Source organism: Symphalangus syndactylus, chromosome 12 (genome assembly GCF_028878055.3).
Source record: "Symphalangus syndactylus isolate Jambi chromosome 12, NHGRI_mSymSyn1-v2.1_pri, whole genome shotgun sequence".
NCBI lineage: Eukaryota > Metazoa > Chordata > Mammalia > Primates > Hylobatidae > Symphalangus > Symphalangus syndactylus.
In genome coordinates, this window is record NC_072441.2 from 75,292,118 (window position 1) to 75,318,810 (window position 26,693).

General features: G+C 40.4%; 1 long non-coding RNA gene and 1 pseudogene across 1 annotated transcript in view; both read right to left on the bottom strand.

Annotated features, from left to right (window-relative positions):
* LOC134734237 (neuroblastoma breakpoint family member 11-like) overlaps positions 1–26,693 on the bottom strand; it is a 514,399-nt pseudogene that overhangs the window by 72,589 nt on the left and 415,117 nt on the right.
* The window catches only part of LOC134734242 (uncharacterized), a 61,017-nt gene continuing 52,507 nt past the window's right edge, over positions 18,184–26,693 (bottom strand). The window contains exon 6 of the long non-coding RNA XR_010117549.1: positions 18,184–18,733. This is a non-coding gene — a long non-coding RNA (uncharacterized lncRNA). The remainder of the gene's footprint in view (positions 18,734–26,693) is intronic.

The following is a 26,693-nucleotide window of genomic DNA, read 5'->3' on the forward strand; positions in this document are numbered from 1 at the left end:
CAGTGCCTGCCGGTCCTCCATAAGCTGTAAGCTGAGTGCCTCCATAAGCTGAGCGCAGGTCCCCTGGGCCCACTTTTCTTTCTCTATATTTTGTCTCTGTATCTCTTTCTTTTCTCAGTCTCTCATCCCACCTGACAAGAAACATCCACAGGTGTGGAGGGGCAGGCCACCCCTTCACTGGACAGAACCAATGTACTTCTTACATATATTGATTGATGTCACATGTCTCCCTAGAATGTGTAAAACCAAGCTGTGCCCCAACCACCTTGGGTACATGTCATCAGGACTTCCTGAGGCTGTGTCACAGGTGCACATCCTCAATCTTGGCAAAATAAACTTTCTAAATTAACTGAGACTTGTCTCAAATTTTGGAGGTTCATTGTCCTAAAGTCATTATCTTATTTAATGGAGAAGCAATAGGGATGTTTCTACTAACATCAGAAGCAAGACATAAATATCTACTATCTCTGCTACTGTTACAGATACTAGCCAGTGCAATTAGATAAGAGAAATCAAATCAATGAAAGGTGTAAGAGTGACTAAATGAGTGGTAAAACTATATTTGCAGATGATATAATAATATATGTGGAAAATCCCAGAGAATCAATAATAAAACTAACTCAAACAATAAAATAATTTACTGAAGAAGACAGATGTAAAATTAACATAAAAATCAATAGCCTTCATATAAACAAACAGGGGACATAATGGTAGAGAAAACACCATTTAAATAGCATCAAAATATAGTAAGTATTTATGAATGAATTTAACTTGAGATATGAAAACCTATACATGGAAAATGTCAAAACACTCCTAACAGACAGTAATAAAAACTTGAATAAAAGGAAAGACATTCCCAGGTTCTTGGATAGAATTATAGCATTATGAAAATACTGCTTCTCCCTGAGTTAATTTATAAATGCAATACAATTCCATCAAAATATGAACAGGCTATTTTCTGGAGTTAGAGATTTTGATACTAAAGTTCATATAAAAAAAGATGGGTAAGAATGAAGTAGAAAAACACTGAAAAAGAAAAGCTGTGGTGATTAGGCTTACCAGAAATTAAAACATTCGATAAAGCCTGGATAATTAAAACAGTGTGGTACTGGAGCATAAATAGAGAAATAGAGAAGCCAGTGGAAGAGAATAGTCCAGAATTAGACCAAAATACATATCGAAATTTAGTATATGAAAAAAGTGGCATCTCAAATCACTAGGGTAAAACATACCATAGAGCAGAATAAACTCCAAGTGGATTAGCAATGTAAATATAAAAACTAAAACCACATAGTATAGAAAATAAATGGCTACATTATTATTTAGCCTTGGTAAGGAAAAGTCTTTCTAACTATGATTTAAAATCCAGGGGCAATTTTTTAAAAGATTAATAAATTTGACTGCTTTTTTTGTGTGACAAAAACCACCATAAACAAAATCAAAGAACAACTAACATATTGAGAGAAAATATTTGTAACATACACTTGAGAAAAAGGGCTAGTATTCCTTATACATTAAAAAACCTTAAAAATTGTTATAATTGCAAAACACTGGAAACAACTTAAATGCCCGTACATGGAAGAGTGCTTGAATAAGCTGGAACAATAACATGCGGTACTATACAAATGTATAAAAGAGTGAGGAAAGTCTCTAGAGTGGATATGGGGTGCTTTCCATGACATATTAAGTAAGGGAAAAAAAACAACAACAAAACCCAAACCCAAAAGATGTGATTTTGAGTTATGTGATTCCTTGTGTAAGAAATCAGATATAAGAAAACACACAGGTATCTGATCCTTTATGGAAAAAAAAAATCAAGAACAATAAAAGGATTTGAACAAACTCAAAGTATCTACCTCAAAACACTTACCAGCTACAAAAAGAAATACAATAACTGTATAGTTGTAACCACCCAATGGGTTCTTCCTGCCTGCTCCCCAGAGAGAGCCAATTTATCAAGACAGGGGAATTGCAATAGAGAAAGTTTTACAAGTACAGAACTGGCTAAACAGGAGACTAAGAGTTTTACTATTATGCAAATCAACCACCCTGAAAATTTGGAGATTATAGTTTTTTAAAGATAGTTTAGGAGGGGGGGGTGGCTAGGGAATGGGTGCTGCTGATTGGTTGGGGGTGCAATCATAGGGGTGTGGAAAATGGTCTTCATGAGCTGCTAAGTCCACTTCTGGGTGGAGCCACAGGACCAGTTTGTGGGTCTGGGTGGAGCCATCCATTTTCAGAAACGCAAAAATCTGAAAAGACATCTCAAAAGGCCAATCTTAGCTTCTACAATAGTGATGTTATCTGCAGGAATAATCGGGAAGTCACAAATCTTGTGACCTCTGGAGTAATGGTTGGTAATTATTTATATCTACATGTTAACAGAATTCAGGTTGCTCTCATCCTCCTCACCTGGTGGTTTTTCATCAGCTTTACACAAAGGTGGTTTAGTTTTGAGGAAGGGATACAATCTTTTAAACTATAAACTAAATTTCTCCCAAAGTTAACTTGGCATAAGCCCAGAAATGAGTCAGGGATTTTGGAGGTTAAAAGCAAGATGGGGATTGGTTAGATCAGATCCCTTTCAGTGTCATAATTTTCTCACTGTTATAGTTTTTGCAAAGGTGGTTTCATAATGGAGAAAACAGCAGACACTAACCTAATGGAGTGCTCAAAGTAAATAACACCATTAATAAGGCATATATCGGCATCATGAATCCCTTGGCATGATGTGCTGAAAAGGCATATAATATCATTTCTGTGATATTCTTGCCAAAATGGCATAACTTCACTCTAATCATGACAAAACATTAGACAAACCTAAAGTGAAGAACATTCTACCAAATTACTAATCAGCATATTTATAGGTAGACAGGCATAAGCAGGGCAGGAGTGGGCTTTTCCCCCACCCACTAAAAATGTCAGGTGATGGTTTGGCAGTTATCCCATTGCCTCTCTAAAAGTGATAAATTGGCAGCCAGCACCAGAGAGAGGCCATTTCCTGATGGTCCACACCTGTTGCACTAAAGTGTGAACTGAATGTAGGTGCCAGGGAAACACAACTTCCCAGACATGTGCATTAGGAGATAAAATGGCAGAGTATGACCTTCCAGGGGCACGCCATGAGAAAAGGGAAGAAAGCCTCCAACGGGCATGCATACAACTTCCTAAACACAGTGCACATGCTCATCTCCCAAGGTTAAGGAGGGCTCTGTGCATGAGGGCAGCCCACTTTAAGGGAAGAATCATGGGAAAGAGGCCAGCCTATAAACTCTTAGGATCAAGGTTAAACACTACGCTTGACCTTCACATGCCCACTTGGGTCTCTTCCAAGCATACTTTCCTTTCTTTCCTGTTCTAAAGCCTTTTTAAATAAACTCCCACTCCTACTCTGAAAGCTGCCTTGATCTCTTTTTCTGCCTTATGCCCCTCAGTCAAATTCTTTCTTCTGAGGGGGCAAGAACTGAGGTTGCTGCAGACCTGTATGGATTTGCCACCAGTAACTCGGATACCTTCCACTGGTAACAATCAGTATCCTTCAAAGAGTGCCAAAGTTATGGAAAGACTAGGGAACTGTCACAGATTGGAGTCAACTAGGGAGAAATACAACTCAATACAATGCGGGGTCCTGGATAGGCTCCTGAGACAGAAAAATGATATTTGGATCTATGGCCATACCACCCTGAACGCACCCAATCTTGTCTGATCTTAGAAGCCAAGCAGGGTTAGGCCTGGTTAGTACTTGGATGGGAGAAAAATGATATTTGCAGGAAAACTGGTAAATATCAGATGAAGTCTGTAGCTTAGTTAATAATATTGTACCACTGTCAATTTCCTATTCTTAATAATTAAAATTGATGAGAGAGATTCAACATAAGTGGAAGCAGGGTGAGGGATTAAAGGAACACTTTCTAGTATTTTTGCAATTTCTTAAAGTCTAAAATTCATTCAAAATAAAATAATGTTTTAAAACCAAAAATAAATAAATAAAATGGGTCTCTTCTATTAAGGGTTTTCTAGAAACCTCCATCTTTCCACCACTCTCCTATAAAAGTTTCAAAACATTTCAAAAACCACTTGTCACTATTCTTAAACTGCCAGTGATCAAAAGGGCAGCCTCGCAGATTTCCAAATTAGTGAAGAGGAGAAAGCTAGAAGGAAGAGGAAGTGGAGCATCTGAGGGAAAGATTTTTAAATGACCTTCTTTGTGTTGCTAAATTTATTTGTATCCTAGAGTGGGCTACAACCATCGCAAGGACACAAAAAACATCAGGTAAATTCAAGGACTTTTTAAAAATGCATCTAATCACCTCCTGTCCAAAACATTCAAGCTTAACCTTTCTCCTGAAAATGCAATCTGCTCTTTACACCCTGCCTGCACACCAGATTCTGAGACCTAGATTGCCACAGGAGCAGAACCATCACCTTGTCCTGATTCAATAGGTTCTTGTTGTTACATTATCAGCTTAAGATCCTGGGGTATGTGGAGATGTGCCTATTCATTGCTGAAAGAGTTCATGCCCAATTTATGTCCTTCACATAACTTTGTCCTTAAAGGCTATTTTCTGAATCCATTTCAGTTATGTTTTCCCAATAGCCATATTAGGAGGTGACTGTTGTTTTTGCATATTCAAAGTAAAAGAAATGAGACAAATATCTCAAAATGATTGAGGTGCTCACAATAAAAAGGTAGTGGTAAAGATAGTACCAGATCTCGTGTCTGTAGCTTCTGTGCCCTTTTTCATAGTCCGGAGGACTGAGCTACTCTAGCAAATGGATATATGAGAACTGGTGACCACAGTTAATCCAGCTGACATGACACCAGCTATTACATTCAAGGGCAGTGATGTATTTTGCATTGCTCAGCTCTTTCTACTTTTCAAAGTCCTCTTCACATATTTCACTGAATTTGATTCTCAAACCACATTGTAATGTAAGTAGAATAGCTATTTCCTTTTAGTAATCATAACATCATACCATTCAATATATAAATAAAACCCCTTTACTTACATTACCTTATCTAGGTCCCACTAAAAGAAAAAATATAAAGTAGTAGTGTCCCCATTTTCTAGATAACTGAGGCTCAAAGATTGACTGATCCAAAGACACCCAGGCAATGAAGGGGAAGATGGAATGTAAGAGCAAGTCTTTTTGACTCATTATCCAGTCATATTTCCCCCACTGTGCAATAGCTGCATACCAAAATGAGGAATAATTACAAGTTTCTGACTATGAGTCCAAAATTGAGTTAACATGTGATTTTATACTAGAAGAGAATCTAATGAGGTCACTCGGCTTAGCTGCTTAGCTACCACTGCTATCCCAATGGGACTGGGAAAGAATAGAACCAAGTCATGCAAGTAAGAGTAGCACCTGGTTGGGCACTGGGCTTGGATTCAGGTTGTTATCTCTGTGGATAGCTGTGGTTCACTGAGGAACCATTCCAAAGACGTTAGAAGAGCCAGATAGAACCTACATTAATTCATTGGTTAAAGCTCAGAAATAATCATGAGGTCTCTGAGATAGGAGACAATTAGACATAGGATGGCTCCTATTATACACAAAATTTCATTGAGACAGCTCTCTCCGCTTTTCTTCTTGCCCTAGTACATCTTAAATATGTGGTTTTCCCCTTGCCTAATCCAGGAGAGCTGGATTTCACAACTAACAAGACTTTAGACTTGTGCTTCACCTTTCGGCATGCTGCTGGGTCCCAGAGCCTATGTGCTTATGATTTAAAAAAAAAAGAAAGAAACTGAAGAGGGACCCCAGGCTGCAGGAGTGAGATGGGCATGCAAAGAATTGCATTTTCTCTGGTTCCTGGGTATGCTGAAGATGGCATCCAGGAGAAAACTTCTGGCCCCTCAAACTGCTCAGCTGGCAGCTGCGACTTACAGTGACATCAGCAACATGATGGATTCCATTGCCAGCAGCCTGGACTCCAGGAGGCACCCCGGGCATGGCTGATGTGCACAGGTAGGAGCATGTCCTCTGCGTGGCCTCTGCACTGGAAGAGCTTCAAGGCCTTTTCCTCTGGGGCTGAGGGGATTTGTGTTTCGCCTCTGTTTGCTTTTATGTACCTCTGTTTGGGGAAACTTTCAAGCACACAGAGCAACATTCTGATAGTGCAGAGAGGAGCTGCGCAGCATCCTGGAGCCGAAGGTCACAAGGAAGAGACCAAAACCGGTAAACTCACGGGTGTTGCGGCCCGAACCTGTAAATCCAAACAATCTCACAGTTATGAAATGGAAAGTTTGTGAGGAAAAACAAATGCTTTGGTTGTTACAGTGTTACTACATTCATAAAATATATTTCATTTGGGGGAGTTTACATAGGGGGTAATGAGATTTTTGCTTTATACATTATTTACAATCGCTTAACCCAAGCACTGTGGGTTTTTTTTTTATTCCTTCATTTTCACAGCTACAAAACACTTTAGTATTTCTAATTTATTTCTGCTTACAATACAGATGTCCTCAATTGTGTTTCTAACTATATTTCAACCGTTACGATCATGTTTATTTGTTTGTGTCAGCGCACAAGCCAGGGTTGTATGTGCAATACACAATAGTAAGGCTTCAAGAAGCCTGTAAAAAGGCCTCTTGTGCTTTCATTATCAACAAATTAAAATATGCTGTGTGGCACTATCTTTATCATCAGTGGTTTTAATCTTTGGATAATTCCCCTGCAGTTGGGCAGGCAGAGCAACAGCCCTCTCTCAGTGCAGAAAGATTGCATGCCTTAAAATGGCACTTTTCAAGATGACCATTTGGAAGCAACATTTGGAGAACATTTGGGTTATGTCCTCTAACTGAATTTCCAAGCTGTTGGTAATGGACTAAAGAAAATGCAGTCTGTACTGAATATTAAGAAAGCAAGAGTGTAAGAGCCTTGAAGGCCGTGTGTAAATATTGACATTTTATTTTATTTAGTAACCAAATTGGGGCCCTTGCATTGCTTATCTTGCCGTAAAAACTCCTCACCCACTTTCACTGCCTTGCAGATTGTCAGGGAAAGATCTGATCTGAGCAGCTGTGGGTGCTCTTCCTGCCATTGCTAACAAGACTGAATTTTGTTTGTGCAAAATCTGAGTCAGAGGGATGTTCCTCCCCTCTCATCTCCACCATGGACTGATGCACCTGATTAGATAACAGAAATTTATGGACTGAATGTTCATGTAGTGACATGAAAGCCAAGATGCAAAAACAGTCAGAGAAAACAGCCTCCCACTCACTCACAGAGTCAAGTCAGATGTCTAAAACCAAAGTTATCTGGGGAACCAATAACTGGCTAATTTGGCCAGAACACCCTTCTCTGTGTCCTCAGCAGCAGCGTGAGGAAGAAATACCAGCATGTTCTCAGGCCTTGTACACTTCTCAGAAACCAGGACTCTACCTGCAGAGCTTAATCAGGGCCGTATTCTGAAGGTGAGATGCAGGCAACAGCCAGGTCTCTCCACCAGCAGCAGTGGTTAGAATGCTCCACACACTTAACAACTTCCTGGACACATCTGACTGTTGACCTACAACAGCATTGCTTTCCTCTGCCAAAGCAAAGAGCTCCGCTCATGTAGAATAGGCCAGCAGTTTGGTAACTTGCCAGAGGCTCCTGTCTCCCTACAGTGAGGTCACCAGCATCACTTCCCTCCTGAAACACAGTCAATTGAAATGAAGGTCCAGCAGAAATTAGGGGCCAGTGAGTTAAACATGGAGGCCACTTCCAATGGTCTTTGGCCTAAGAGGTTTTCTCCAAGTGAAAAGAAGAAAATTGAATATGGGAATAAAATGATCTTTTAATGCTTCATAACTCAACTCTCTGACTTACCTCAAAAAGAGAGAAATAGTGTAAAAAGCCAACCCTGTTTTCTGCCCTCTAAATTTGAGTTTTGAAAGGTGCTCCTCAAATATTAATGATCTGGCTTCTGTGCCCAAATAAATGTCATGATTTACACCTCATGCTTATGGTTGCAATCCTAATCACCCTTCCCTATGCCAACTTTATAAGTCTTGCCCAGTTCCATTACTGAAATAGTGCACTTGGATTCAAACAACACTCAAAAACCTTGTTTTTTGTTTTGTTTCATTTTTAACTATTACTGAGTGGACAGGGTCAATCCCATTCAAAATCCCCAAGTAGACAAAATCTGTCTGTGGCCCTTCCCCTTCCCCTCACCTTCTTGGTCACCTCCCTCCATTCCCACTGATGAACTTCCAAGCTTCCTGCAGTCCACTAGTCCTTTTCAACCAATGGAAAACAAAATAGTTTCCTACATTAGTGTATCTGCCTTCATAAAGTAGTTTAGTGTTTTACACAAACCAAGAGAATGTTCATTTTAAAAGCAGGAAAGAAAGATTACAGATGGAATGTCAGACACCAGGGCACCTGGATAAAATATAATTTGGGGCAGGGGAGTATATTCTCATGGTCCCTAAAGTAGATGAACCAGTCAAGTTAGTACCCATAAAGTAGGCTTGATAAATCTCAGGACCAGGCACCTCCACCCCCCACAAACACACACACACCTTTCCACTGTGATGTTTTAGGCATAGTGTATAGTAGCTCTGCCTATCTACTCAGAACCTAATGTATTCACCTGAAAGTAAACTAACAGAGTCTGGCTGTCCTGGTGATTCTCAAGACCCTATGGCCTCCTCACTTACCCAAAAGGAAAGGAGTAGTAGTGTTTTTTTTTTTAATTCAAGAAATCAGTAAAAAAAAAAAAATGTGTTAGTGTTTCTCCAAAACATCTAAGTTAGAGTGGCACAATTCATTTTTTTTAAATAAAGAATTTGATTAACTCTAGTTAGCCTGGATTTGCTTCAGCCTAAAGCCCAACATCTCCTTTGCAGCATGGTATCCTTCAGTTGCTCATACTTGAGCCAATAGAGGCGGGAGGGGAGATGGAGAAGACTGGTTTTATTTGAGCTTGTGAAAATGGCTTTTTATCAAGTTCAATGTCATAAGTTTTCTTCCACAGGAAAGTAGAATATATTTTCTGGTGAGCAATAGTTTTTTATTATATAGAAATGGTTCCTAATTCTCAGCAGACAGAGATTTGAGAAAACAGGGGAGTTCTCCCAAGTCACAACAAATAATGTGACGGTCAATGTGACAGACTATTGTACGCTTTGATAGCTAGTTTCAGACTGATTTTCTGACACATGAGAGAGGAGCAGTGCCTGTTGCCCACGGAAGGCAATTTGCTGGGAGGAGGAAAACAAACATCCCCAAAGGCTACCAGGTCAACTGTCATTTTCAAAATTACCATTAAAAGTAGGCTGGTGGGCTGGGCATGTGGCTCATGCCAGTAATCCCAGCACTTTGGGAAGCCGAGGCGGTCGTATCATAAGGTCAGGAGTTAGAGACCAACCTGGCCAACATGGTGAAACCCCCTCTCCACTCAAAATACAGAAGTTAGCCAGATGTGGTGGCTGGCGCCTGTGGTCCCAGCTACGCAGGAGGCTGAGGCAGGAGAATTGCTTGAGCCCGGGAAGCAGAGGTAGCAGTGAGCCAAGATTGTGCCATTGCACTCCAGCCTGGGCGACAGAGTGAGACTCCGTCTCAAAACAAAAAACAAAAAACAAACAAACAAAAAAAACCAAAAAACCCCACAATAATTAGCTAAGTGTGGTGGTAGGTGCCTGTAGACCCAGTTAACTGGGGGTTGAGGCAGGAGAATCGCTTGAACCCGGGAGGCTGCAGTAAACCGAGACGAAGCCACTGTGCTCCAGCCTGGGCTGCAGAGCAAGACTCTATCTCAAAAAAAAAAAAAAAAAAGTAGGCTGGGCATGGTGGCTCATGCCTATAATCCTAGCATTTTGGGAGGCTAATGTGGGAGGATCACTTGAGGTCAGGAGTTTGAGACCAGCCTGGGTAACATAGTAAGACCCTGTCACTATAAAAAATAAGAAACAATTAGCCAAGCATGGTGGTGTATGCCAGTAGCCCAGAAATTCAAGATTATAGTGAGCTACGGCACCACTACATTCTATTCTGAGCAACAGACAAAGACCTTGTCTCTGAAAAAAAAGGAAAGAAAAAAATTAATATTAAAAGTAATAAGAATAGAAAACATAGGCTGTATATGCTAGATTAACAAAACAGTCCCCCTACAAAAATGAGAAATTTCCATTTTCTATGAAGTTTGAAATCTATAATCATCTGGCATTTTTTCCAGGCATGTAGAAAAAAATTCATTTGTCTTTTCATCTAGATTAGTTTGTCTCCATCCGTGTGTACATCAAAAGTACCTAGGGATTCTGTGGGTTTGGGAAACATTTTTTTCTTTGCTTGTTTGTTTGTTTTCAAAATATATGGTAGTATCCCACCACAAATCTATACTAAAATAAAATTTCATAGTGTATGTCAAATAAATGTGCACTTTGAAAAATTCTCCAAGTAAATTTTGAGATTGGCCCTTGATTCGGTGACACTAATATAAACCCTTTCACTTACCTTTGAATTTTGTGGTGACCAATCTTCAGATTTGAAGCCTACACCTTCTTAACTTGGTCCATGGGGGCACAAAAGGAGAGAGAGTATAAATGCTGAGGATGACCTGGACAAAAGTGAACACAAAATTAAGAGATGTGAACCCAAAATAAAAGAAGCAAAGAACTCTGTCTTCCCTTGTCATCTTTAACTCTATCTTGATTCTTCTCTGTGTTATTCACAGGCCCTTCTTCCTATACCCACTCTGTGAAGTGATTTACCCCATAGCTCTCCACCCCTTTCACCTTGGATCTCTGGACAGATAGTCTCACCTTCCTCTGTGGCTTCAAAGCCATATACATATGACTTCTGAATTCATTTGCTAGGGCAGCCATAACAAAGTACCACAGACTGACTTGGGTGGCTTAAACAACAGAAATGTATTTTCTCACAGCTTTGGAGGCTGAAAGTCCAAGAGAAGGTATTTGTGGCTTTGGTTTCTTCTGAGGCCTCTCTCTCTGGCTCGTAGATGGCTGTCTTTAGCCCGTGTCCTTACAGGACCTTTCCTCTGTGCTGGCTCTTCTGGTGTCTCTTCCCCTTCTTATAAGGACGTCAGTTCTGTAGAATTATGGGCCACCCTAATAACTCCATTTTAACTTGTTACCTCTTAAAGACCCTAATACAGTTTGGCTCTGTTTCCCCATCCAAATCTCATGTTAAATTGTAATTCCCAGTGTTGAAGGAGGGGCCTGGTGGGAGGTGATTGAACCAGGGGGGCGGACTTCCACCTTCCCGTTCTCATGATAGAGTTCTCACCAGATCTGGTTGTTTGAAAGTGTGTAGCACCTTCCCCTTTGCTCTCGCTCTGTTCTGCTGGCCATGAGAAAATGTACCTGTTTCCCCTTTGCCTTCCGCCATGATTTTAAGTTTCCTAAGGCCTCCTCAGCCATGCTTCTGGTACAACCTGCAAATGGTGAGTCAATTAAACATCTTTTCTTCATAAATTACCCAGTCTCAGGTATGTCTTGATAGCAGTGTGAGAAGGGACTAAGACAGAAAATTTGTACCAAATAGTGAGGCATTGCTATAATGAAACCCGAAAATGTGGAAGCAGCTTTGGAACTGAGTAATGGACAAAGGTTGGAGCAGTTTGGAGGGTTCAGAAGAAGACAGGAAGATGAGGGAAGGTTTGGAACTTCCTAGAGACTTGTTGAATGGTTTTAACAAAAGTGCTGATAGTAATATGGACAGAGATAGCCAAGCTGGTCTCAGATGGAGATGAGGAACTTACTGGGAACTGAATTCTCTGCTGTAGGGGCAAAGCCTTCAGGGAGAACCTCTACTGGTGAAGTATGGAGGGGAAATATGGTCTTGGAACCTCCACACAAAGTTCCCACTAGGGAATTGCCTAATGGAACTTTGAGGAGAGGGCCACCATCCTCCAGACTCAGAATGGTAAATCCACCAACAACTTTAAGCTCCATTATTTTGGAGCTTTAAGACTGGTCACTCTTGCTATGCTTTAGTAAAGAGACTAGTGGCATTGTGCCCCTGTGCTAGAGATCTGTGGAACTTTGAACTTGAAAGAGATTATTTACGGTATCTGGCAAAAGAAATTTCTAAGCAGCAAAGCATTCATGATGTGGACTGGCTGCATCTAACAGCATACACTAATATGCATGAACAAAGAGATAATTTGATACTGGAAATTACATTTAAAAGGGAAGCAGAGCATAAAAGTTTGGAAAATTTACACCCTGGCCATGTGGTAGAAAAGAAAAACCCATTTTCTGGGGAGAAATTCAAGCCAGCTGCAGAAATTCGCATAAGTAAAGAGGAGCCAAATGCTAATAGCCAAGACAATGGGGAAATGCCTCCGAGGCATTTCCGAGACTTTTGCAGCCGCCCCTCCCATCACAGGTCTGCAAGCATAGGAGGGTTATATGGTTTCATGGGTCAAGCCCAGGGCCCTGCTACTCTGTGCAGCCTCAGGACATGGTTTCCTGCATCCCGGCTGCTCCAGCTCCAGCCATGGTTCAAAGGGCCCCAGATATGTCTTAGGCTGCTGCTCCAGAGGGTGAAAGTTGCAAGCCTCATGACTTCCATGTAGTGTTACGCCTGTGGGTACACAGAGGGCAAGAGTTGAGGCTTGGGAGCCTCCACCTAGATTTCAGAAGATGTATGGAAATGCCTGAATGTCCAGGCAGAAGACTGCTGTAGGGGCAGAGCCTTCAGGGAGAACCTCTACTGGTGAAGTATGGAGGGGAAATATGGTCTTGGAACCTCCACACAAAGTTCCCACTAGGGAATTGCCTGATGGAGCTTTGAGGAGAGGGCCACTATCCTCCAGACTCAGAATGGTAAATCCACCAACAACTTTAAGCTCCATTATTTTGGAGCTTTAAGACTTAATGTCTGCCTTGCTGGGTTTCCGACTTGCATAGGGTCTGCATCCTCTATATTTTGGCTGATTTCTCCCTTTTGGAATGGGAGCATTTACCCAATGTCTGTACCCCCTATTGTATCTGGGAAGTAACTAACTTGTTTTTTATTTTACAGGCTCATATTTGGAAGGGACTTAACCTTGTCTCAGAAGAAAATTTCGACATGGACTTTTGAGTTAATGCTGGAATGAATTAAGACTTTGGGGGACTGCAGGGAATGCATGATTGTGTTTTGAAATGTAAGAAGGACATGAGATTTGGGAGGGGCCAGGGGCAGAATAAAATGGTTTCACCGTGTGTCCCCACCCAAATCTCACATCTAACTGTAATTCCTAGAGTTGGGGGAGGGGCCTGGTGGGAGGTGACTGAATCATGGGGGTTGACTTTCCCCTTGCTGTTCTCATGATAGAGTTCTCGCAAGGTCTGGTTGTTAGAAAGTGTGTAGCACCTCCCCCTTTGCTCTCTCTCTTTCCTGCCAGCCATGTGAAGATGTGTCTCCTTCTTCACCTTCCACCATGATTGTAAGTTTTCTAAAGCCTCCCCAGCCATGTTTCCTGTACAGCCTGCAGAACTGTGAATCAATTAAACCTCTTTTCTTCATAAATTATCCAGTCTCAGGTATGTCCTTATAGTAGTGTGAAAACAAACCAATGCAGACCCTGTTTCCAAATACAGTCACATTCTGAGGCACTGGGGGTTGGGAATTCAACATATGAATCTGGAGAGACATGGTTCAGAACATAACAACTTCCAGTTATATAACTTTAATGCTACGTGATGACTGGCTCACATGTTTGAAAAACTTTCACATGAAAAAGGGACAAGACAAGGACCAATGTGTAGAAGGTAAAAGCTGAAATTTTCAGCTGAACAAAAGGAAGACCTGTGTGATAATGAGGGGGGTCTAGTTATTACAGGCTGCATTCCCTGATAGCATGTCCCTGCCAGAGAAAGGGCACAGCAGAGGCTGAGTGGACCACTATTGTGCCTGTCTTTGGGGAAATCCAGCATAAGCCTCCAAAATCCCTTTTCCTCTTTTAATTTGATGACATTAATGAAGGAATATGAGCTCACAGGGATTAAATCAAGATGATTAAAACAAAGAAGTAGAAAATATGATAACACATCTACAGTGTGTCTATAAACATGGCATAATCAGATATGAGAAAAAGGATTTTTCTGAAATCTTAGAGTCACACCCTCCCTGATATGAGCAATATAATGGCAAGCAAGGTAGGAGAGGATGTGCTCTTTATCAAGAATATTGAGGCCTAGGGTAAAGCTGACAGATAAAAGTGAGGTGCAGCAAGACCAACTAAGAAGCATCTTTCCCTGGAGAAAACCGTCACTCATCAAGTGGATGTCCAAATCTAAGTGGAGATTTTCCCAAAGGGACTACAAATGTCAGAACTCAGGTGATTTGACATCAACAAATCTTCCTGAAAGCCACTTAGAAGGTCATCTGATGGCATGAGTTAGCATCAGTGGACTAGGGTTGGAAGATCTGGCTTGAGAGCTAATTTCTCTGTGTACACTAGTCAGCTGACCTAAGATGTGTCATTGCCTTCTCTGAGTCTCAAACTCCTCATCTGTAAAATAGAAATAATATGGCCTTACCCTGACAGCACATTGTAAAAATTGATGAGATATGATTTAACTATGAATGTGCTATGAATTTAACTATGCAATTTAATTTATGTAACTGTGAATTGTAGACTATTATTTAAATATGTGGTATTAATATTATTGTTGTGTTTTTATTTTGCCCAATGTGATTGTCAATACTGTGGGCTATAAATGTAAGTGAGCTCCTCATTAGATGCAGCGTGAAAGGTTCTGAGGTATGCCCTTTGATAATTTGATTCGCTCAAAAAGATACAGACTTCCTAGTCACAATGGGGAAAGTAATCCAGTGGAGGTGTTCATATTCCAAAATACCACTGGGAGATACAAAGGAATAAAAAATTAAGAAATTCTATACATCAGAAGGACAAGAGCTCTTGAGGTTCTTTCAGCCGATAGTGGTTTTAGACTGCACTGTGCATTAGTTCTGTCCAAGAGGCTTATTACAGATGAAGGCTCTCCTTCACTAGAAGCCCTCCTCATCACTACTCTTGATTGCATAATTCAATAGGAAAATACTTTGAAAAACATTTCCCTGGTGGGTGAATTCAAACCCTCAGAAGAGGGATTCCATGCTTCATACAACACTATGGAGGCTTTGAAGTGTTTACTACACTTGGGTTATATTGGCAATATCCAGGGGTGACTTGGAGTTTCCTTAAGGTTCCTCTCCAAAATTTCCATCTACTTAACTCCAAGATATGTCAAAATAAGCATTCAAGCTAAGTAAAAAATTGGTGCTTGTTAGACAAAGCCACTTCAAGACAATGCCCTTGATCCTTCCTCCTCTCCAGGGTGCCACCCTAAACCCCTCTACCTAGAAATTTTGGATTTGCCAATTCCCCGAAGGATGAAAGCCTCACAGTGCAATCATTCTCAAGTCCTGCTGAGCTGTGCGGGAGCTGGCATATGTGGAACTGCCTTAGCTTCTCAGGGGCCTCCTCCTGGCACATCGAGCTCAGATGAAATGGAAGGCCTCAAAGCCACCCCAACCCCACCCAACCCACCTTCATTTATACCAGTTCACAGAAGAATGAGGAAAACAGACAAATACCATATCTGGAAGATATCTCCAAAGACCTGAAGCCCTAAACAGGAAACTGAGAAATTTGTGGGAACCTTTAGAATTTTGATCTCTTCATACACACAGCTAGTCACTGTTACTGAGAAAGTAGCAAGACCAGCGTTTTCCATTCATTGTCATCTGCTCTTGACATGCTGGACTCACCTGCTGTGTCTCCAGATCATGCGCAGGGCTGCATGCAGTCTAGGGTTCTCCACCAACAGGCAGATCCACCTGAATAAAGGAAATTACTTGAATCAGTGAGGGACAACTAACATCAGGTGACATTTTAAGGTAAAATCTTTTATGGCTATACTATTTCTGTCTTTACTAAGTATACTTGTAATCTGATCAGTAGAGTATAAGCAGCCTGCTCTCTCATAATATTTTTGTAGAAATCAATACAGTGTAACCAAATTGGTGTCAATAGGTTAGATTCCTTATTTGTAATTATTGAGGGTTTTCATTTCTTCATTGAAAAACTATTGGTTTACATCATGCCATTTGACTTTTGGTTGAAGTGCTTTCAAAGAAACTGATTTAAAATGCATCCTTGAAAGCCTGACAGTCTAACAGTTGAAAATCTATGTCAAGACCATATGGCAGACTAAAGATGGGTGAGAAGGCAAGGATGGGGGTAACCAAGGACAGAGATACTAAGTATACAAATAGATGTTTTCCAGCCAAAGCTGGAAGAGCAAATGGAGCAACTGCTAATGAAAAGTGAGCAGGTACATTTTGATTTCAATGTTTAAAAGTAGCCCACTGTTCCATTAAAAAAAATGCAACCACTATTCAAGGAAAAAATGTGTGTAATGTGTATGTGTGTGTTACATTAAGAAAGGAGTTCCACTTCAATTTCTGGACTTCATAAGCAATCATCATTGTGATCTTTCATTTGTGCAGTTTCATAGTCTACAAAACACTTTCACAAATATTACTTATTCATCCAACAAACATTTACTGAGTTCTTCCTCACCCCCAAGCATTGTGCCAGACACTGGAGATACAAATATCAAGAGATAATACTTACCTTCAAGAAGTCCACAGAAGCAATCTGCAATCTCTTACCCTCAACAAATTTAAGGAACAGAAATATCTTTGCAAAGATCAGAATGGGAAGATGATTTTTTAACATACAATGCCCCGCTACAATCCAGATTTCCAAAACCCTAGGAATGATAAAGAAGAGAAAAAGATCATGAATTTCCCAATATTTTCAGAAAGCCATTATACTGCTTCTCATTCATTAGACTCCATTGCTAATCACTGGAGTTTCATACAGTTTAAGGAGGCATTCCTCCAATGCCTTTCTGAAAGTTTCTAGGGATGTCCTAATACCTATAGACATCTCCATTTGCCATACACCTGGACTGAAAGGGGATAGTATTCTCTCTCCTTAATTGTAATAGGTTAGGCATTCAATTGACAAGTAAACCTTGAGTACATTAACTTAAAACGTAATTGAGGATCAGCTATGATGTGTCATGCACTGATTGGAATTATAAGAGATGAGTAAGTCCATGACCCTTGATCGCAAGTAACCCAGGAAGGGAGAAATATTTACAAAAAGCTAGGTAAAATAAAATGTAAAGCAACTGCTCTCCAGTAGTGGGAAGGGCATGCCCTAGGGCAGACTTTTTCACCTAGCTAAACTTCCCAACCTCTGACTCCTGTCTTCTCCATGCTACACATGATAGGACAAGCATCCAAAACAGACAGCTGACATGCTTTAGGCACTGTGTTGTGTGCACTTAAATTCTTCAAAATTCTGGAATGGGAATATGTCCTCTCAGCCCATTAGGAAACAAGCCAGCCTAACTTCACTTTTTAAAAAAACTCATCAGATTCATCTTATTTTGATACGAATATTGAGTTAGGTGACTAGAAAGATATGGTGAATCTTGACTTGAACAAGAATTCTGAAAAAGTCTCAAGATTTCTTGCTGGCCAAGCGGGAAAATAATTTGTACCAAATGATACCACACAAGATTAATTCATAATATTTAAATGACAGTGCCCTAAGGGTGCTGGTGAGCCTAGAGGAAAGTTTCTAAAGATATTTCTTTGCCTGTGCCCTTAGCTCTGTATTATCCAAACATGTTACACAACAATTCAGATGAAGGTATAGAAATCATGCACAATTAAAATGCCAATGAATATTTAAAATCTCAGAACATGGCAAATAACTGGCACTGTGCTGGCTCATGATAAATACATGTTTGACTTTCTAAAATGAATGAATGAATGAATGGCTTACACAGGTTTGAAAAGGAACTAACACTAAAGAAATCACATGTAATGGGATAAATTTAAGATCCTGCACTAGTATCCAAAACTAAATACTAAAGCACAACACACAAGAGGAGAGATTTTACTGAGCAGTTTAATTGGAGATAGTCATTCCCCATCCCTGCAAAAAAAAAAAAAAAAGATACATAAACAAAACAACTCATATCCTACCTTTAGACTGCATTAATAGAAGCACAAAACCTAGAATGAAGGAGATGATAGTTTACTTTGCACTATCAGGTCACATTAGGAGTGTTTTGTTCAATTCTGGATGCTACACACTGAACTGACTTCAGGAAAAATAGAACAGTGAATAGGCTAAACAGCATGTGATGTGAGAAATAATTTATTGTCTGATTATCATTATAATCATAAAAAGAACTAAGTGCCAAGTGCTTTACATGCATTTTCTCGTTTAGTTCTCACAACATTGTGCCTATGAGGCAAGTACTATTATTATCTCCATTTCACAAAAAGAAAATAAAGGCTGAGAGAGACCAGGCAACTTGCCCAAAGTCAGAGAGGTGATGGGGGGTGGGCAGCCATGAATCTCAACAAGGCTTCTCTTGCTCTAGAGCTAACACACATAGGAAGGGGAGACAGAGCCGGGTGCAGTGGCTCATGTCTGTAATCCCAGAGCTTTGAGAGACCGAGGCCGGAGGATCACTTGAGGCCAGGTGTTCAAGACGAGCCTGGGTGACATAGCAAGACCCCCATCTCTACAAAAAAATTAAAAATTAAAAGTTAGCTGGGCATGGTGGCACACACTTGTACTCAGGAGGCAGAGGTAGGAGGATTGCTTGAGCCCAGGCGTTTGAGGCTGCAGTGAGCTATAATTGTGCCACTTCACTCCAGCCTGGGTGACAGAACGAGACCCTGTCTGAAAAAAAAAAGAGGAGAAGACAAATATTAGAAAGACTACCACTTGGAAATAGGATTGGTGCATAGTCATACTGACTATAAAAGGGAGCACTAAAACCAAAGAATGGGAAAATTGGCCCATTATGTGGAAAAATGTACAGTAATTCTTTTAGGTGTCTCACACAGATACCTTCCCAGGCTTTTCCACCCCATTTCAAATCAAATTGACTATTTCCTTGAACAAGGGCAATTATATTAATGGCAAAGAGTTTTCTGTTTTCCATCTACCAAAGGTTACAGCTCAGACTTTTAAGGTAGTGTCTTTCTGTTGGCCACATTTCTATGCCTCTTTCTATTTCTGTTCCTATTAACTACTGCACGGATCTGAGTAATGCAAATATTAAAGATGTTAGCTTTGACTTTATAAAATATATCAGCTATAGCTGCCCTTGAAAGCCAGGACTTACTCCTTCCCTTGGTGCCACCTTGAAACCAGGATGGGAAATTTGCAGGTCACCCTAGGTTTTGAAAAGAAGCCATCCATTTCCAAGTTGCAATCTACTTGAAATAATCTCCCCAATTACGTGGAAGTAATTTATTCTATATTTACTTTCTGCTTTGGACTATCAAATATCTCTTCCTCTTACCCCCGGGGGCAGCAGCTGGGATTAAAAAACTGCTACTTCTTGCCTTGCTGGGGCTGCATTATTTAACTCTTTCATGCCTATTTCAGAGCAGGCAAAATTTGCACCAAATGATAACTGAAGTCCCTACTAGCCCTAAGATGTATTATTCTACATTAACTTTATTTGTTTTAGATGTACTCTATTTCCAAAACTGTTTATTATTTTTAGCAACATTTTTTTAACAACACTGAGGCTGACCTATATAAAGTTAAGCAGCTGAAAGTAAAATATTTAAGTAAAAAGTTGACCCATGCAATGCCAAACTAAAGAGTAGATGTATTGTTTATTCTAGGGTCAGACAAAGCTCAAGTGGTGCTAAACCTAGAGGTCGCCTCAGTTTGGTCAAGTCTCACTTTCCCCATGAATGGATTGCCACCAATGAAGGCAGCCAGGGGACTGTTTTGTTTCTAATTCCCTGTCCTGGGTGTAGCCCTACAAATATCAGTGCTTGCTTGTGTTGAACTTCTTATGGAGAAGAAGAAAAGTCTTTTAAAAATAAATCTTGGCCCCTCACATCTCAGAGCCATGGGTGAGCCTGACTTGCTTTTGTTTTTAATAATAGACTAACTTTTAGAGTTGTTTTAGGTTTACAGGAAAGTTAGGCAGAAAGTACGAAGAGTTCCCATATACCCTCTTCCTACCCTACTGCCACTCCCACAGTTTCCTCTATTATTAACATCTTGCATTGAACATGACTCTTTTTTTTTTGAGACAAGGTCTTGCTATGTTGCACAACCTGGACTTGAACTCCTGGGCTCGACTGATCCACCCACCACAGCCTACAGAGTAGCTGGGACTACAGGAGCACCCCGTCAGGCCCAACTGAGCATGACTTTTTGACAGAGTAGTCCAGGTTTGCTATTCTTAAGTTCCCTGACCTTAAGACGGCAAAGAATATTGTAAGGCCCATCCCTGTTCCAAATAGGACTCACTCAATCTGTAGACCTTAACCAGCTTCTAAGGCCAAGCCATTCCTCCTACTAAGAAGCCTTTGTCACAACAACAGGAACCTGACCCAGATGCAACCTCCCCTAAAAACAAGCCAGACAAGGGAGGGGGCAGGGAGCAGACAGCAGGAATAGGCTCTGGCGAGGGCCTGAGAACAGCAAGTTTCAACATGGTACTTTTGAAGAGATTATTGGCTACATTATCTTATTTAATTACAGTAGCATAATCCTTACATGGCTAAACTACTTATTAAAAACAAGGCTGTGCAACAATTCAGCAAATATCACTGTGTTGTCATTGGTGAAAGTTGCTCCCACAAACTGCTCTTTTGGGGTGTGCTGTGCTAGGAAGAGCCTTTTCCAGGTGCCTGGCCATTCTTCTGCAACAGTTTTTAATTGCTAATGAATTAAACTTTCCAAGGAGATAAGAATAATGTTGTTTTGTTTGCACACAGATTGCATGACTAACAAGGACGATATAAATAAAACCATTCCAAGCTTTATCTGTGGGGGGACAACAGTGCCTGTGTTCAAGTGAAGCCTGAGATGGCTCCCACACAAGATTAGGTTGTTATTGCGGAAGCTGAGGCTTGCACACTGTTAAAAGCCCGAGCTAATATGTTCGCTTAAGATATTATGCCTAATTATGCAATGTGTCAGTAAGGGAACCTGTTCCCCAAACCTTAAACTATCCTGAAGCACCAGGGTGGGTCTGAGCCAAGTGGACTCTGTAGGATTCTGAGCTAACTGTGCTCCATGGTGTTTATGAAAATGGGTAAGGTCTGATCCTGGTGCATTCTCTACCTTCAGGATGATATGTATTCCTACGTGGACCAGTAACTATCATAACAAATATATGTGAGGAGAAATGTTTGTGCTTTTATTTTTGGAAACTTACCATAAAAATCTGCAAACATTTCCTATAAAATACAGAGTTCTTTGTCCATCAAGTTGTTTGGGGGCACTGAGGAAGGAGATGTTTATTTATGAGTTTGTTTCCAGTTCAAAAAAGGAATGCCTTCATGAGCAGGAGAAATGACTGAGGTCTGGAGTTCTGAGTCATGATTTGGGCTTGGCTCGTGGCTTTAGGAAAGTTGAACGTCCTTTGGTTAATGTTTCTTGTCTCTATGCTGGTGTGGTGTGCTATGATAAGAACACTAGCGTTGTTTTGGCTGAATGTTGAGTACAAGAATCCTTTGCTGACGTAAGACCATCTAGAACTGCTAGAAATTCAGAATGGCTAGAAATGTCTGTCTGTGTTGTGTGTGCTTTCTCTTTGTCCCAACCGTAACCTAAATTGTGTGTGTGTGTGTGTGTGTGTGCATGCACACGCGGTCAGGTGAAGCAGGGTAGAAATCTGAGGCACTGGTAGCCCACTGGGATGCCTTTGTCTGGGATTCGCTGGCCATCAGTCAAGAGGCTTCAAAAATTAATTTAATTTGATTAATGGGAGATTGAAATCCCACACCAAGGCCTTAGGAAATCTCATGGTGAATTAAGTCACGTGGATCATTTCATACCTCAAACTTCCTGTGGCTTCCAGGAGAATCCATAATCTCCAGGAGTTGGTGAGGCAATCGTTCACCCCTAGACACATCTGGACGCTAACTGCAACAGGTAGAATCTTGACTCTGTCCAGCCATCCACATCTCTACTCCCAGCCTCTTTCCATATATTTTCCAAAATACTTAAAGTCACCCTGAATGCCCCTCTTAGCACTTAATGCTCAGTATCATCATTTAAGCTCATTTTACAATTTTTCAATGTGTCTAGAAGTGTCCTCATTATTTCCTAAAACTATATCCTTTTCCCTGCACCCCACATTGCTTCCTAGAGGATGCCCATTCTCTCCTCTCCCTTCCATCAGAGCTCTAACCAAAGTCCATGGTTGCTCCCTACTATCTGACTTCAATTCCTCATTCTTCCTCATTCTCGCTTTCACTGATGCATGCTCTAATCACCTCAGTTCTCCTAGTCTTTCATCATTCTAACCCACTCATAAATACTATTTGTATTTGTTTATACACTCAATCAAGAACTTTTTACTGTCATATCTGGCTCAACATTTTTCCTGCCTCTGTGTCAATTTGGCTCCCTTTTTTTTTTCTAAATGTATCATCCACTATTCATCCTTTCATCTAAATCCATCTTTCCATCCATCTACTTCACAATTATTTATGGAGCACCTAATGGGCTCTATGGACTGCTTTAAGCACTGAGAATAAGAAGGTGAATAGGTGGCAGCCCCTATTCCCAAGGAGTTCACAGGGGAAGATGGATGCACATGCATCACATGTGGTTAATTATCTGGGTGTGATAAAGGCAATGAGAGAGGAGCACAGAGGACCAGTCTAGACCAGGACAGGGGAAGGTAATCAGAGCAGTCAGCTCCTCCTCCCCAGCCAGGCTGGTCTTTCTGCAAAACCATCATGCCTCAGTTCATGGCTTCCCATGCCACGTACCTGAAATACCCTTTCTATCCAAATCTTGGCTATTTTACAAGATCACAGTCTCTCAGGTTTCAGTAGTCATCTCCATGCCATGCTTACCTCTACCTCTGGGAACGTTTAGACTTATTCATAGCATCCAATTTAGGAATTGTTTGATACATGATGCTTTGCCTTCTCAAATAGATTACAGCTTCTAATTTAAGGAGAGATCATTGTGTCTCAGTACTTTTGTGTTCCTTACAGTGTGCTACCAAAAACACTGAATTAGAAAACAGCACACGGATAATTCATTCCTAGATTTTCCTGACCATCTTACCTTTTCTGCCAACATGAGTAACACCTTATCTATACGTAGTAGGCACTTAATAAAATAAAGACATTGTGAGACATTGGAAAGAATAAGGACTTCGAACTCAAGTTCAAATTCTAATTCAATTACCCTGGCTGTTTGGACTTAGGCAACTTTATCTTTTCTGAGCCTCAGGTTCCTTAAATGCAAAATGAGGACTAACAACACAAACTTTATTTCTATTTAGGGGACGATTAAATGAATCTGTATATGTAAAATGCCTAGCACTGTGCTTTGCATATATTAAGGAAGCAAAACATGCTAGATCCTGTCCCTCCCTCTATTCTTCGTCCCTTCTCCATCCCCACCCCTTCATGCCAGGCAAAATTTGGCAAGAAGCAATAGAGACGTTTAAAACTTTAACACCTGTGTGCTTTTGGTTGCAAAACAGAATAAAGCCTAGGAAGGACCTAGGTTTGTTCATCACACCCAGCTTGTCACAGGGAAAATCTTGGTGTATGTATTACTCAATCTTATTATGTGGTCATAAATGTGATAAAAGTTCTGTGATCTTTGAATTTTATGGCTCTCAAAAACATGTGACACTCTACATTTTTTATTGCCCTTCGTCAGTCAGCTGATTTTGAGACCTAGGGAAACCCCTGTACATTCTTCGACCCACAGAAAGGGTTAAAGATTCCTACTACAAAAGGACTCAGTGTTCTAACTCTAAATGTCTTGGGAACATGGCCTGGAAAGGCTGACGGCCATTGCATTACACAATTACCTATTTACTGGAGACAGTATATTTAATAACTAATCATCTAATCTAATAATACTGAAGAATATCAGACTCAAAGGTCAAGTGTTTAAGATTAGGGAGAAAGCAGCCTTAAAAGTACATTTTGAAGAGCCTCACAGATCAACAAGTCAGCCTTAAAGCCTGCCATGCAACCACCACTTCCAGGCCGCTAGGGGAATCAGAAATGTCACTATCTTTCAAACTTAGAATATTGATTATATCCACTCTACTCATAGGGGCTTTATTCCATGACATCTTGTAGTTGGCAATTTAAGAAAATGATTTCCTCCCGTATAATGCCAGATTAGCTCAATGACGAAAAATGTTACACTAGGAGCTCTTCCATACACACTTGAGAGCTCTTACCCAAAATGTTATTTTCCCTCTGGACTTTCCTGTGTTGATAAGTTCTGTTTGCTTCCAATTGTGGTTCACTCTTCTGGATCTTTTTCTCAGAGACCTAAGTAATCATCATTCCTAGAGATATTTGTGGTACAAATTCTTTATTTTCAAGTTCTGAAAACCTCATACTGAAAAGTTCCCCTTTATTTCTCACTTTTAAAAGCCTGAATGGGCACTCTTCCTCATTTTTCGTGAAGTTAAAGTCTTGTCACAATTCAAATTCCCTAGATGAATCCCTTAAAGAATCACCACACAGTGCTGACTCTCCAATGTGCACACTTGACCAGCAGGACATGTATGTTTATTTCAAAGATTTGAGTCCTTTTGCTTGATCTTTTCATAAGTTGCTCTCACTTCAGTCCCCTGATGGCTTTAAATCTTGCTACTGTGCTCACAATTTCTCAGAGTAGAACATTTTTAGAGAAAGATCTAGACATCTCTGCTTTTTCTAGGAAAAACAAAAACATAAAAACTAAAAACCCTGCAACTCTCAGGATAGACTGGATTATGCTGAGGTAACAAATTAACCCTAAAATCCCAGTGGATCGTCAAAATAAAGGTTTATATTTTGTTTCACTACATGCTCATCACAAGTTAGTGAGATGCTCTGCTCCTAGGGCTACTCAGGCACCAGGAGCAACTCCAGGTAGTTCCTCAGGGACCCAGGTTGAAGGTGATTACACCATCTGGTTATGTCCCTACTGTAGAAGACAAAGAGGACCTCATAGCATTCTTCTATGCCTAGGCCCAGAATGAACATCATCCCACTTCAGTTTATAGCCCATTAGCTAGTGCAAGTCACAAGTCCCCTAAGTACCAGGAAATGTGGTCTTTTCTGTGTGCAGAAATAAGAGAAGAACAAAAAAAAGTATGCAAACACATGCACATCACCGTTGCCTACATTAAGATTTTATGCTTCAAGAAGAGTGAAGCCAACAGAAAAAGCTGAACATAAAGGAAATCTCTAAGCCTGGACACCCGGTGGATCCAGAATAACCAAAACAGAATTAAAATACTTACTGAGTACTTACTGAGTACTTTTCTCAAGATTAATGCAAATTTCTATTCTGCCTTTAATTCCTTGATTTTTAAAAATATTTTAAGATATTTGCCAAGCTTTTACATTTTAGGTTATAAAAGAATTTCCAAGGCCTGGTATGGTGGTTCATGCCTGTAATCCCAACACTTTGGGAGGCCAAGATGAGAGGACCACTTGAGCCCAAGAGTTCAAGGCCAGCTTGGGAAACATAGTGAGATCCCATCTCTACAGAAGATAATAAAATTTAAAAATTAGGAGGGCATAGTGGCATGTGCCTGTAGTCCCAGCTACTCAGGAGGCTGAGGTGAGAAGGTCACTTGAGCCCAGGTGGTTGAGGCTGCAGTGAGCTATGATGACACCACTGCACCCCAGCTTGGGCAATAGAGCAAGACCCTGTCCAAAAAAAAAAAAGAAAAGAAAAAAGAAATGATCTTCCAAGAAGAAAGGTTGATACTAATTTTTAAATGTGAGGTCGATCACTACTTGGTTCACATTAAATTTTCTAGCAAATCTTGGGTTCCTGGTTTGCAAGATTTGCTAGATTTGCTTCCTGATTTCCCTTGGTTTGCTTCTCTTTGTTCAGAAGATAAATTCACACTCAAAGTAGCACAGTGCCTGACACAGATGTAAATGCTAAGCATATATACCAATGCTTAGGAATAACAAATAAATGAGTGTGAAATTAGAAGCATCGCTACCAAGAATAGTTATACAAATATCTAGACTTATACTCCATGCTACAACAATAAAATCCAAAATCAATGTGTCTTACCTTTTGCATATGATCATTAATGCCAAAGGGCAGTACTGATTTTATTAAAAGAACAATTAGAAAAAATGAAGAGAGATTTTTCTATTTTCTTCCAATTTTGAATCTGTCCTCCTTTTCCCATTTTCCCCATTTTCACAGATTCTTATGATAAAGTTTTCATTTCTCAAGGAGCCAACGTCACCCCAGACTCACACAAGGGAACACAAGTGTGTTATCATTGCTTGTCTGAAGGAAGGGAAGTCACCAATCCTCCTTCGAACAGGAAACCTTGTGGCAAATTATTGTGAATGCAGAGCACACCTGAGCAGAAAAAAAATGCTGACTGGAACTGTGCAATAAGTTTCTTCCATGTTGGAAGAGTTTGACTTACAACTCAGCCATTCTCTGCTACTTATATAAGAGCAAAGTCATGTCAAAAAAGAAGCCAAAAGGAAACAGAATGTTCTCCATTGCAAGAATGACTGAAGTTTCGTCAATTAAACTTTTCCTCAGGCATGAACATAAGTAATAACCTAACACATCCTGAGTACTACTTTGTGCTATGCAGCCTGCTAAACACACTACATGCATTAAGGTTCTCAAAAGTGGAAGT